The sequence below is a fragment of the Melospiza melodia genome, chromosome 13 (genome assembly GCF_035770615.1).
Source record: "Melospiza melodia melodia isolate bMelMel2 chromosome 13, bMelMel2.pri, whole genome shotgun sequence".
In the NCBI taxonomy this organism is placed as follows: Eukaryota; Metazoa; Chordata; class Aves; order Passeriformes; family Passerellidae; genus Melospiza; species Melospiza melodia.
In genome coordinates, this window is record NC_086206.1 from 3,641,105 (window position 1) to 3,653,746 (window position 12,642).

At 44.9% G+C, this 12,642-nt stretch overlaps 1 protein-coding gene across 2 annotated transcripts in view; it reads left to right on the forward strand.

The window, feature by feature from the left end:
• Positions 1 to 1,618: 1,618 nt before the first annotated feature.
• Positions 1,619 to 12,642, forward strand: part of GARRE1 (granule associated Rac and RHOG effector 1) — a 61,061-nt gene continuing 50,037 nt past the window's right edge. The window contains exon 1 of one of the 2 annotated variants that reach the window (XM_063167633.1): positions 1,619 to 1,687. The gene's annotated coding sequence lies outside the window, so the exon portion shown is untranslated. Of the gene's footprint in view, positions 1,688 to 2,366; positions 2,537 to 12,642 lie in introns of those variants that run through there. The other variant, XM_063167632.1, reaches the window with a different exon arrangement.

Here is a 12,642-nt window from a genome sequence, read left to right on the forward strand (position 1 = left end):
GTAAAATGAGGAATTATGTGGGATTTTTTTTAGATTACCTTTAGGTCTTGCCTCAATATCTGTCCTGGAAGGAAGGAAAATTCATCCCAGTACTTTATTTTCTCTTTCCCTTCCTCTTCAGCTTTTATTGATTCCTTTTACACTCAGTTTTTCTACTTCATAGCCATACCTTCTTCCAAACAAAACCTTGTTGAAACCTCATCAGTCTTTCTATCTTTTTTTTTTTTCCAAATCAATGTCTCAGCAACCATTTAGTTAAAAGGAGAAAAAAAGGTAAAAAATTTACCATCTCCAGCCCTTTATTGAACTCTTTCTATACAAAGAATACTCAACACCTCTCTTTCTCTCTCTTGAAGGAACCAACAACATGACAGCCTTCTGTTCCCTTGTGTCTTTCCAAGTATTTCCCAGGTATCTCTTAATTTGAGGACTCAATTTACTAGGAAGAGACATGCTTGGTAGACATACAAGAATCAGAAGGGTTCAGAGGAAAGGCACTGATGAGGAGCCCGCTCTGCCAGCAACCATCTGTTCTGGAGAAGGAAACAAAGCCACAGATTGCTCCCAGGCAGCTCCCCGCAGACGCTACTTGAGGACTATTTCTAGCTTGTGGCTAGAAGGTGTCCAATAAATTGACAATTTCACTTCTTCCCACAGAGTTTTCTGATTAGCAGCACTGAAATTACTGTTATTTTCACTTGATGAGTATCATAGCCAAGTGTGTGGGTTTGGGGTTTTTTGGGGGGGGGATGAGAGCCAGATGATTGGATGCTGAGCCCTGTAGGCAAAAATTTTGCTTACACGTATTTTAACAGTTTTTAACTACTCTCCTACTACTACACATTGCCTTATTTTCTAACTTTACTAGACATTTCTGTACATCATTAAATGCTTGTTCCATTTAGAAGGTAAGATTCTAAATAAGTCACAGAAATAAAAAGCAATCGCCTTTTACTAAGGAAGACAGGACTAACAGAGACTCTTTCTGTAGAAATAGGATTTGAAAATACATTATTTTGTACAGCAAATTTTTCTGTGTAAAACCTGCATTAAGCCTGAGAAATAATATGAAAGCAGTTTAAACTCACATCCTAGACCAGGCCTATTTCTCAACAATTCCTAAAGCTGGTAGCACCACGACAATTATGTCAAAGGGATCAGTTTGGGATGATGTTTGTGCGTTTTACATAATTCCCAAATAAATTGAACACTAGTGCTGAACCCTTCAGTTTGTTCAGCAAGTGACTTTGGACAGAAAAGGAATTCAGAACCTTGCAGGTGCCGCCGGCGATCTCCATCTCCAACAGCTCTCCTGAATCGAGACGCTGCAGCTGGCCCCAAAACCACACAGTGGGAACCCTCACGTTTTTAAGCTCATATAAAATACTCCCTGGTTAATTCACGCCCTTCTCCCTCTTTGTGCCGCCGGGCCGCCCCTCGGGCTGTTCCCCCGCACCCGGTGCCGGTCCCGGGCTCTCCGCGCCGCGCCCGGACCCCGCGGTGCCGGTGCCGTCCGTGCCGCCCCCTCGGCCCCGCTGCCCGCGGCCGGCGCCGCCCGCCGCTCCCGCCGCCCCTTCCCGCTGTCACTCGCGGCTCCGCCCGCCCCTCGCCGGCCCCTCCCCGGCCCCGGCGGAGCCGCCGCCGTTTCCGGAGCGCTCGGCGCGGGCCCCGGGGCTGTCGCGGGCAGGTGAGTGAGCGCCGCGCCGACCCCTCCGAGCCCCGCGGCCCGGCCCGGCCCGGCCCCGCCCGCCCGAGCCCGCAGCGCGGCCCGCGGGCCCGGCCGGGCGGGCACCGGGCTGGCAGCGCCCGCGGCACCGGGGGGACGCGGCGCGGAGGGCGGCAGCGCCCAGGGCAGCCCCTGGGCCGCTCGGGAGGCGCCGGTGGGGGCTGGGGCCGGAGGGGAGCCCTGGCCGGGGGGAGGCGAGGCGAGGCGGCGGTGCCCGGGACCGTGGCCGCGGTGCCCCGGCGGGGCCGGGCCGGGCCGGGCCGGCCGCGGTGTCGGGGGCAGCCCGGGGCGGTGTCGGGGGCTGCGGCCGCCCCCCCGTGACCCGTGTGCGGGCAGCCCGGGCAGCGCGGCGGGGCCGGGACTGCGCCTGCGGGAATTCCTGCGCACCTTCCTGCTCCACGGTGACCCGGGGCGCCCGCCCGGCCCGGCCCCGCCGGCCCCCGGCGCTGGGGCGGCCCCGCCGCGCGGCCTCTCCCGGGCGGCGCCGGCCGGAGCTCCCCGGGCACCGCGGCTGCGGCGCCGCCCAAAGCCCGGCCGGGCTCGGGGCCCCCGCGCCGCTCCGCGCCCCCCGGGCCGGGGCCTGCGGGCAGCGGCGTCCCCGGGCGCTGCAGGGGCTGCGTACCGATCCTTCACCTGATGCGAGCTGCGAGTGCCGCTTGCTGTTGCCGAACCTTATGTTGGGTGCCTATGGTAGCTGCCAGCAGAAGAGGATAACGCATTTTGGGCTGTAGTTTCTAAGTTTACCAATGCTCCCTTGCTTCTGCCTCCTTGAGGGGTTTTATTCGTTTGAGCGTAGAGGAAATGGCAGAGGTATGTATTTGTCGGGTGGATGTCGGCTTAGGAACTTGAAAGCAGTCGGAAGGTCTTATTTGTTTGTTTAATGTGAGGTTATAAACCCTGTCGGAGGTATAAATTGGCCGTTATTATTATCATTACTGATTTTATGGAGGCACAGATGTCTGGGTGTTGTGACGAGGGCCGTGCCTCAGCGGTGCGTAGCTGCAGTAAACTTGGTGTTACCGGGTGGCTCCTCCGGAGGCACATGCAGCTGGCACGGGCTGGGCTTGCCTCCCAAAATGGCACTGCATCTGGAACTGCCGGCTGCCCTTGGACAGTCTCTCATCTACAGCTGCTGGATTTTCAGGCTATTGTTGTGGATGTTTGTGTTTCCTCAGCTCAGTGCTGTGGGCAAATATGTAGTGGTGCTGTTGAGGAACTGTATTTGTTTTGTGTGGGCACAGGCGGCTGAAGCTCCCCTTCCCTCGCCTCTCTGAGGTGTGTGCTGTGTGGCTCCTGGCCACATGAAGGTTTTGCTGTGCCGCTCATGGGATCAGCAGTGTTGGCCCGTTTTGGTATGTGCACAGGTGCTGTTTGTGTATCATGGGTACCAACATGATTTTGCACTTGGCTCGAGTCTTCTACCGGGCAACGTTTCTACAGAAGATAAAGCTGGACCTTCTGTAAAGAATGGCAAGTTTTCCACGTTCATGACTTGCAGGAGGTTTTTCTTTCTTCCTGTATTTTCTGTTCTTTCCTTCCCAGCAGACCTTTCTAAGTATTTAATGTCTGGTTGAGATGGAGATGTGTTTTGTGTTCCTGGTGTTGGAGGAGCCAGGCTGGAGCAGCTCACAGCCACTGCTTTCTGTGCCTCTCGTGATGCTGCTCCCTTGGTTGGTGTAAGGCAGGAATGCTTCTGCTGGCTGCTCATTCTGCATCAGGGGTTACTCAGGGTGGTTAGGAAACTGGAAACAATGCATATGGAGAATATTTTCTAGTTGAAAGTCTGTTCTGAGACTCTGAAATTTGGCTAGCAGGTAAATAATCCCTCATAAAATGTAATAAGGCAAATGTCTGCTACCAACATGTAAACATGAAGTCTAGGTTTCTTCTGCTTCTTGGACGTCAGCTTGGGTTTGGTCACTGGCATCGTATTTTTCTGAGGGTGTGCTGTCTCCAGCTTGAGATCTTTATTCCCCACTTCTTCCCACTATTTATTATTTTTCAACACTCCCTCTGCCTCAGCGTACAAATGGCGGCCAGCTTTTCTTTGCAGCAAAACAATTGTATTTTTCTGTCCTAAGTAAGCTTTTCTTTGAATCTGACACTGACAGTCATTTTAAGTGCTGCCACTTGCCTTACTCAAAACAGGGTTATGTCAAGAGAAATTGTGCTGCTGCTTTTGTTTTTGTGGTAGTACTGGAATAGGAAAAGACTTGTTCTTGGTACAATGAATGCTGGTACACCAGAAATCCTGCTAATGATAGTGATTAATGGGTGCTGCTCAAAATAGCTATCACTGCTGATATGACTAATTGTGCTGTATGAAAAGAGCTCCTTTATTCCCAGTAATCTCAAGGTGTTTCTAGAGTTCTAGAGAAGTGTCTGATCAGTGCAGACAGGTACCTGCACAGGGAGATGCAGAACCTGCTGGAGTGTGGCAGCTCTCAGAGCTTGCAGCACCAGTCAGGGCTGAGAATGAGCATTTTCTTGTGGTGATTGTAGGTAGATAGAATATTATTACTGGGATTGGGTGTTAGCCAGAGCAACAACCTACGTGTGGCAAACAATGCCAGGGTATTGTTATTAGCTACAGAAGGGGTTTATGTTGAACATGAAAGATGACATTTCCAGCAGCGTGGGTAACCTCATCGCAGGCTGCTCTGCTGGGGCTGGCTCTGAGGGCAGCCGGCGCTGCTGCACTTGACAGAACTCTGTGTTGTAATTGCTCTGCTCTTCCTGGAGCTTGGTGATGTGTCTGGATGCCCTTGCCAGGCCTTTGCTGACAAGCTACAGGCAATCCCATGCTTCTGGGCCATGGTGCTTTACAGGTTCTGTTTGGATTTTGTATGTGCTGGAAACTTAGTGGGGACTGTGGATCTAAATCATCAGAGGTCCTGTGTCTTGATACCTGTAAAATCTGAAATTCTGGCTTGGAGGATGAAAAAATGTATTTAAAATTAAGTAGAATATGTTAAAGATGGGTTTCACACTCAAGGAGAAGAAGCTTGAAGTTGTGTTTGTTGCACCTCTGGCTTTGTGTTTCTTCTCTTCTGCTGTTCATGTACCTCAAGACAGTTTTACATTAGGAGCTGTTTAGACATTTGTCCTTTCAGCCATCAAAGAAGCCCTTAAGGTGTGTGTCGGGGAATAGGACACATTCCATTCACAAATTCTGCTTTGCAGGTTTATTGCCAATTTGGTCTGATAGGATTCCAGTCTTGTAATGTTCTGTGGATAAACTGGTTTAGTCCAGTCCTTGAATTTTGTCAAAACAGTGATTAAAACGAGGAGAGAAAAAAAGAATTTTAAAATGGAACTTCAAAATGATAATTTTAGTGGTAATGAGGTGTGTTTCACTTTGAAGAGCTCTAATGTGACTAGACAAATTGTTTTGAGAGCTGTGGTCTTGGAGTGTCAGTCTGGTCTTACCCTGTAATTAATGAATTAGTGTGTTGGTTATTTAAGATAAATTTTGGGGAATTGATCTGTGTGATTCTGTTAAGGTCACAAGCTTTGCACGAGGCAAACCAACTTCCAGGGATTCAGGCTGGAGTGCTTTGGAGTAAAAGAAAAAGGAGTGAGTGTGTGTGAAAAAAAGCAGAATAGAAGGTCTAGAAATGCTGGTCAGGCTTTGAAGAATGACAGAAAAGGGCTGAAAAGGGGAATGTAAAGGAGCCCAGGTACAGCTAGGGGAGTCCTGGGATGTCTGTGAGTGCATGGGTGGGTCTGAGGTGGGACTAGCTGAGGCTCTGTGAGCTTTCAGGCATCCTCGAGAGGCTGTGCAGCACGCCAGGCATTTTCCCAGCTGTGATCCTGCATTCCATCGATGGCAAATTGGCTTCAGGCTGGTGATAACACACGGCAGCTCATCCAGCTCCAGTTGGAAGTGTGGTATTCCAGGACTTGGCTTTGAAGAACCATTTGCACTAAGGAAATAAATATTCTTCCTTCTAAGGAAAGCCCTCACAGGAGAACACAATAGCATTGGCAGATAGAATTTTTGCTGTATTAGCTGAAAAGCAAACCAAAAACTTAAAAAAAAAAAAATTTGCTGTAGGGTTTTACTGTTAGGGTCACACTGACAAAAGAATGCCTTAGGAAACATCTTTACAATGCATCCCTAAGTTGTGTCCAATTACTGCTTATGTTTTTAGTAACATTTTCTCCCTGAAATATCTGATGAGTATTTTCTGGTTTAGGCTAGCTAGATTTTCATTGTTCTTTCTTTGTGATCTTTTGTTACTGGCTTTCCTAACAGTTTTCTGCTTTTTCAAATGGTTTGGGGTCAGTGGGACTCTGTGGTTTATCAAGCATTATTACAGTGGGGTACTTGTCAGGCATTAACATTTTCTGTTGGCATTTCTGTACAACAGCATTGCAAAAGTTAGATTCTTTGGGAAATTTCAACAGGAGAATTCTTCCACCACCCTGTCGGGCACTCCTTGCGTTGAGCTATTCTATTTTTGTTCTTTCCTGCCACTACCTCTGTGCTGGTTAGAATGCTGTGAGGGAACACGTCAACTGGCTGTTTAATAGCAGTGTTTTAGGTGTGACTCTTGTTTAGTTGTGCTCTCAAAGCTGACATTTAAATGGTACTGTCCAATTATAGAAAATTCCTCGGGCTCTGTGTCGTGTACTCTGCAATCTGGGAGCAGAATAAATCTCCTCAACCTGAACAGCTTCTGAATGTAAGAGGAAGTTTGTTTCCCTTGATAGAAATAATAATTTGGAATTTAGTTTCTTTAATGCTTTATTTTAACACACTTTGGGAACTCTAAAGCAGAGTTGTAGAGGAGAGGGTAGGAGAAGAGCAGGAACAAGGGACTTCCTTTTTTCCATTTCCACAGGCATCTCTAGTGTGATTCATTCATGTGAGGGTTGTCCACCAATGAAATTTATCTCTAATTCTGTCAGTAACTGAGTGTTTTTAGTTTCCCAAGTAGATTACCTGACTGTTGTAACTGGTATGTTTGTGAGTTTCTGGATGGTGTTGGGAATTCCTCTGGATTTACTGAGGTAAAATGAGATCCTTTGTCCACATGATTTGTCTCGTACCAGGATATTCAGGGCAATGATACTAGGCATTTTTAATGAAAGTTGCACTTCCAGCTCTTCTGTACATATCACAGAAGTTGGCTGTGTACCTGAGAACACTTTGAGTCCAAGCACAAGGAGACTTCCCTGGAGAAAGATAAAGCAATGAATGTCTGCAGCTCACATTCCAGGAAAATCTGGAGATCTTTCCTGAGAGTCTTAAGTACAAGGTAACATTTTTTGAAGTCCCTTAAAATATTTGTAGCTGGTAATCTCATCCTGAAGAAGCCAGATATTCTTTTTATATGATCATGTAACAAAACTCCTGAAAAGCAGAGAGGGCTGTAGTGCCTAGGAAGGACACACAGAAATACAGCTCTTCTTGAAAGATTCTTCTCATGGCTGCATCCTCCCAGCTGCAGTGACAGCCTGGGGAATCACAGGGGAAGGAACACAGGGGGGGTAAATGTAATTCTGTGCCACACTCCAAAAGATTTGAGGAACGTAACCTCTTTCTGGTGCCTATTTCAAAATGTTTCTCAGAATGCTGTTTGCAAATCTTGCACCAGATGGTTTTGTATCATGTGGAAGGAGGAAGGATGCAAGGAGGAAGAGGGTACCTAAAAATGCTATTCTTCCTGTTCTGTGTGTTCTTCTTCAGGGCAACTTCAGTGTAGGATGAGTTTGTAATCTGCAAATATTCAGTTTGTCAAATGCAGGTAAAAATCAAGGAGGTGTTCATCATTTTGTGTTTGTCAAAAATGGAAAGATGGTGATCAGAGAAGATTCTTGGTGAGAGGGAAGAGTAGCAATGCTGCTTGTGGTCTGCAGCTCTTGGTCCGAGCAGGAGTCAAGGCCAGGTGGTGTGGAATAGCATTAACTCAAACTGTGTGAGGACATTGTTCCAGAATCCTGCCTCATCAGTGCATGTTTCTGAGCTGCAGAATAAACTTTATTTAGCCTCTTACCAAACACATAGTTAGATATTTATCTGTGGTTTTTCGGCTGAGCAACACAACTTGCAAATATTTAAATAATAAGGCAATAAGATCAACCCTTTCTGCTATATGAGATAAGCATTTGCAAGCAAGTGATGCAATCAAAAACTTCAATATGATGATGAAAAATAGATCTCCTCCTACATATGCATGTTTTCTTTAGGAAAAACGAAAGGCTTTAATTTACTAAATAAACAGAATGAAGAAACTTGGTAATGATCAGAATTTTGTTTTACTGAGTTCAGTTGTGAGTGGTGCAGATGAAACCAAGGCTGTTGTTGGCAGGAGAGCAGAGGTGTGAGTGGCTACTTGGGCATCCCTTACATACAGAGAGCAAACTGGGCATCCTTCAGTAACTCAGAGTGCAGTACAAATAAATTGTCCTTTCACCTGTGTGAATAGGTGCACATCTTCTGATAGAAACAAGGTGGAGGCTTTGGTAGTGTTACACTTGTTCTGGCTGTTTTCAAAGAGAAGTTGCTGAAGTTTATGTATAGAAGAGCAGAGTAGGTCAACCAAAAATCAAATTTCCTAAAGTAATGCAAGTGTATGTGGACTTGTAGTTCTGTGGCTTATTTTTGTTTCATGCTGATAAAAATTGTATGGAGTCCTGGAAAGAAATGTCAGTTTTTAGAACCAAACCCTGAAAAACAAAGCATGTTATAGGAACATTCTGCTTTGGGAACATGCTTGGCTCTACATTAAAATGTTGGAGAAGTCCTTACTCAAAGGAGTCTTTCTGTCTGTCTTGTATTGCTTTCAGAAGGAGAATGAAAACATTTTTTTTTTTTTGAGCAATCCTATTAGATCTCATAATAAACTTCTTTGTGTAAACATTGCAATAATTTCCAGGGCAACAGATTGTGGTGTTGAATTCAGCACTTTGACCTCATTCCAGGCCCAAAGAGGAGCAAACCTTGTAAAGTTTTAGGCAGGTATTACAAAATAACTTGGGTAATTAGCAAATTTTATGTAAAACTTGGCTATGAATTTAACACAGACTTGTTCATACCTCCTTCTTAGCAAAGATATTCTGCAGATCCAGATTATCAACGCTAATTTAAATGTTGTCTTTCACATGAATGGCTATTGCAGTTTTAAGACCAAATGCTGGGTTGTGTGACAGTGTAAGCTCTGGTTTGGCAGTCTCTGGTCAAGTGCACTTAGAGCTTTTTCCATGTGGCAAAGTGGTACATCTGACCTGTGCTATTTTGAAGTCAATCTGTTGCTTGCTTTAGTGGTTAGAAAAGTTCCTTGACTGGTTAAGTGAATCCGTTGCTCTGCAGATGTTTCTGGATATGAAATCTGTTGAAAACCACTAATGATACATTTTTTGTTTTTGTATAGGAATGTTACATTTTTGTGGTGATGAATTGGTATGATAGATTAAATCTGTCGTTGACACACAAGATTTAGGGAAATGTTTTTTGGGTAAAGTGCATTTTCTCCCTTTGAAGAGGCAGCAGGGAAAGAGACTGTTTGGGTTTTTTTTCAAATCTTAGATTCTGGAATGGTTGGGTTGTAGGAGGTTTGACTGGGGTTGTCTGATACAGACAGACAAATGAATAACAGACCACGCTTTGCTCTGTACTTGTGTTTCTGCTGAACATGGGGTAGCAGATGAGAGCTCTTGTGTGCGCCCTCCTTTTCCACATTTCAGTGATCAGCAGGTGCCTGGCAGATGCCAGGAGCTCTCTCAGCTGGGTGCTGTGTGTTTGGTCACCTTTCTGAGGGCTGTTCTTGGCCAGGTGTGTTAGGTGAACACCATGGTGGGAATTGCTCAGGCTAGCAGGGGACAGGGCTGAGGAGCTCCTCTGCCTTTAAAGATACAGGAAATAAGTTTAATTTGCTTTTTTTATTTGCTCCTAAACAGCTGCACAGTTTCTTGTTTGTGCAGTGCATTGATGGGGGTGTTGTGACAATTTGCAGTGATTTTTACACTAAGCTTCTGAGGACATGTCTGTAGGTTGGCATGTTGCTGTTCTTCAGGTTCCTCTATCCTTAACCCTCTTGTTCATTTAGGGGGATTACTGATGGAAATGTCTGTCTGTCTATTGATGGAAATGTCTGCCTTCTGCTGTGTTTCACCTGAAAGGCCTTCATGGCCCTTGACTTTGTGCAGTGTGAGAGATGAAGAAGACTGCTGCTGGTTTTATATGACTTGGCTTTATATGACTTTATATGACATTTGGCTTAATGTTGTGATTTGTTCTTTTTCCTGAGACATTCACATTTTTATGGGGCTTTTTTTCAGCTTCACATTGCAGCCAGTGGGTGCTTTTCTCTGATGTCATGTGTTGTTACTGGTATTTTAAGTCACATTCTGAAACAGGAGAAAATGACATATTTCAGTCAGCTGCTTTCTGCTAAAAGGTTGTATCTGTATTTTGTTCTGAAATTGTTGTAGGACAGATGAAGCAGTTTCTTTCCAAAAATTCTTGTGCTCTCGGGGAGGCAATACATTGTGTCTTCTTTGCATATGCTGCTTGATATATTCTGGTCTGGAGCATGAGTTCTCTCTGCTGTGTTGATTGTATTTTGCTGCACATGAAATGAAAGACCAACAAAAACAGGTCTAATATAGTTAACTAAATTTTCTACACTACATAATAATGTTCCTTTTCCTTTTGACTTAAAGCTTTGTAAGTGATCCAGTCCTCATAATCACGAGTGTTCCCAGGAAGGTGTGCTGTGTTTTGATTCAGATGTTCAGTGTGTTGAAGAATAAATTATAATATGAATGCAGGGCATCTTGCATATTGCATCTATGCTAAATATTTTTCTCTAAAATGAATTCTAATGTGAGCAAAGTTAAACTGGTATAATTTGGAGCAGTAGACTTTAGGCAAAATTGGAAGTAGCTGTGTGTGAATATTGATTATTGTGCTCGGTAGCATGTGAAAAACCTCATCGTGCCTCAAAGCACTGTTGCCTTAGTGGACTTAAAATCCTTTATTTAGCTGTTGCTAAGGATTTGTGTTGAGGATTTTTAGAATTTCTTCTTTTACATCACACCATTGGCCTAAGTGCTGTAGCTCAGTGGCTTTCCCTGGCCTTACACTGTCACAGGCAGGTAGTGCTTTGGCCAAAGGATGGTGGGGTTCTGTCTGACACAGTCCAAACCTTGTGATCTCAGAGGATCCACTTCATATATTCTGAAAAAAAGCAGAGAATGGGAGTTGCAGCTGCAGAATAGCCCTCAGAGGAGGGAAACACCTGACAAATTGACTTCCATCTATCAGTGTGTGTCCTCAGGTGTGAGATGCCTTTGTCTTCACTGCTGGGTGTTCCAGCACAGCAGGTCAGCTGTTGTGCCCCTCTCTGGTAAGAACCACCATTTACAGCACAAATACTTCAAAAGTGATGCTTTGTAGGTGATGTGAAGGGAAGAACTGGTTTTTGTTTTCTCTGGTGAAATGACTTTTTTCCTAAAACTGCCGCTCCATGTTCTTCCTTATGGAAGATGCTGCCTCACCCTGGGCTGGTGGTGAGCTGAAGGTTGTGTGCCAGGTACTTGTGGCTTACTTGCACTTACACTGCAGTGCCTCTCCTTTTTTTTGTTTTCTTTTCTTTGTTCAAAATGTTGGGTTTTGTTAAATAGGAGAAGGCTGTAGTAAGAACCACAGCAAAGCAGTTACTCATAGTCATGAACTCAGTAAGTGAGAGAGACTATTCAATGGAATCCTTTAGAACTACAAATATTAGGTTAAAAACCCATATGAATAACAAGCTTAAATCTGTCACTTTTCCCAAAAGCATGTGATATGACAAGGGAGAATGGTCTTTGCTGAGTGGGGGGTAGATTTAGATTAAATATTAGGAGGAAATGATGCCCTGTGGGGTGCTGAGGCCCTGGCACAGGGTGCCCAGAGAAGCTGTGGCTGCCCCAGCCCTGGAAGTGTCCAAGGCCAGGCTGGATGTGCCCTTGGAATAACCAAGGATAACTGGGAGAGTGGAAGGTGTCCTAGCCATGGCAGGGGTGGGATGAGATGGGCTTTAAGGTTCTTCCAACCCAAAACATTCTGTGAATCCAGGATAAGTCAGGTATTTACAACCTTGGTGTATGGTAAAAACCTCCGTGCCACAAGATGTTTTCATTGATGCTTTTTATTGAGTAGTATCTTCTAGGTGCTTACTAGTAGAGGTTGCTTAATTTAACATTGAAATAGTTTTTATTAGCAGTAAATAAGTGTTAGTTTGGACTAATAAAAATCCATTGTTGTGACCAAAGTGTGGACAAAGAAATGACCCCTAAAGAGAGTGTATGCTTCAACTTCAGAGACAAAGAAATGCCAGCATAATCACCTGAAAAATATGAAAAGCAGTCCACGGAATAATTTCTGTTTCAGACAGAGAATAAAACATTAGCTCTAAGAGGAGCTAAGGTTCCATTTTACAAGTGACTCTGCCGTTTAAAGTGATTTTCTGATAGGCATGCAGCAACTCAGAAACCAGCAGGATGCCTCACTAATAGCATTTGAGAGCCCTAAAATATAGTGCCATCTGAATTTTGAATATTGTTATATTGATATGCTGTAAAAAAAACCCATCAGTTTCATTGCCAGGCACAGAATCATCTCCATTTTTTATGCTGCTGAATCCAGTCACTGTCCTTTCCCCCTGTGCTTATTTTTGTTCTTACTTTTAGTTTTACTTCTTTTTTTCCTGCTTTAAACTTTAATTGCCATATAAAACTCTCCTGATTGTATGTGTTACATAGTGAGGATTGGAATGTTAGCTGAAAGATGGGGAGAGGAATCTGCCATGCTGAAAATGCAAAAGATTTCCTGTTATTGTTACTGAGTTTGGTGCGAGTTAGTGTCCCTGGGGCAGCTCAAGCACTGCCCAAACTCTCCTTGCTTCATGGAAATGCACAAGGGGTAG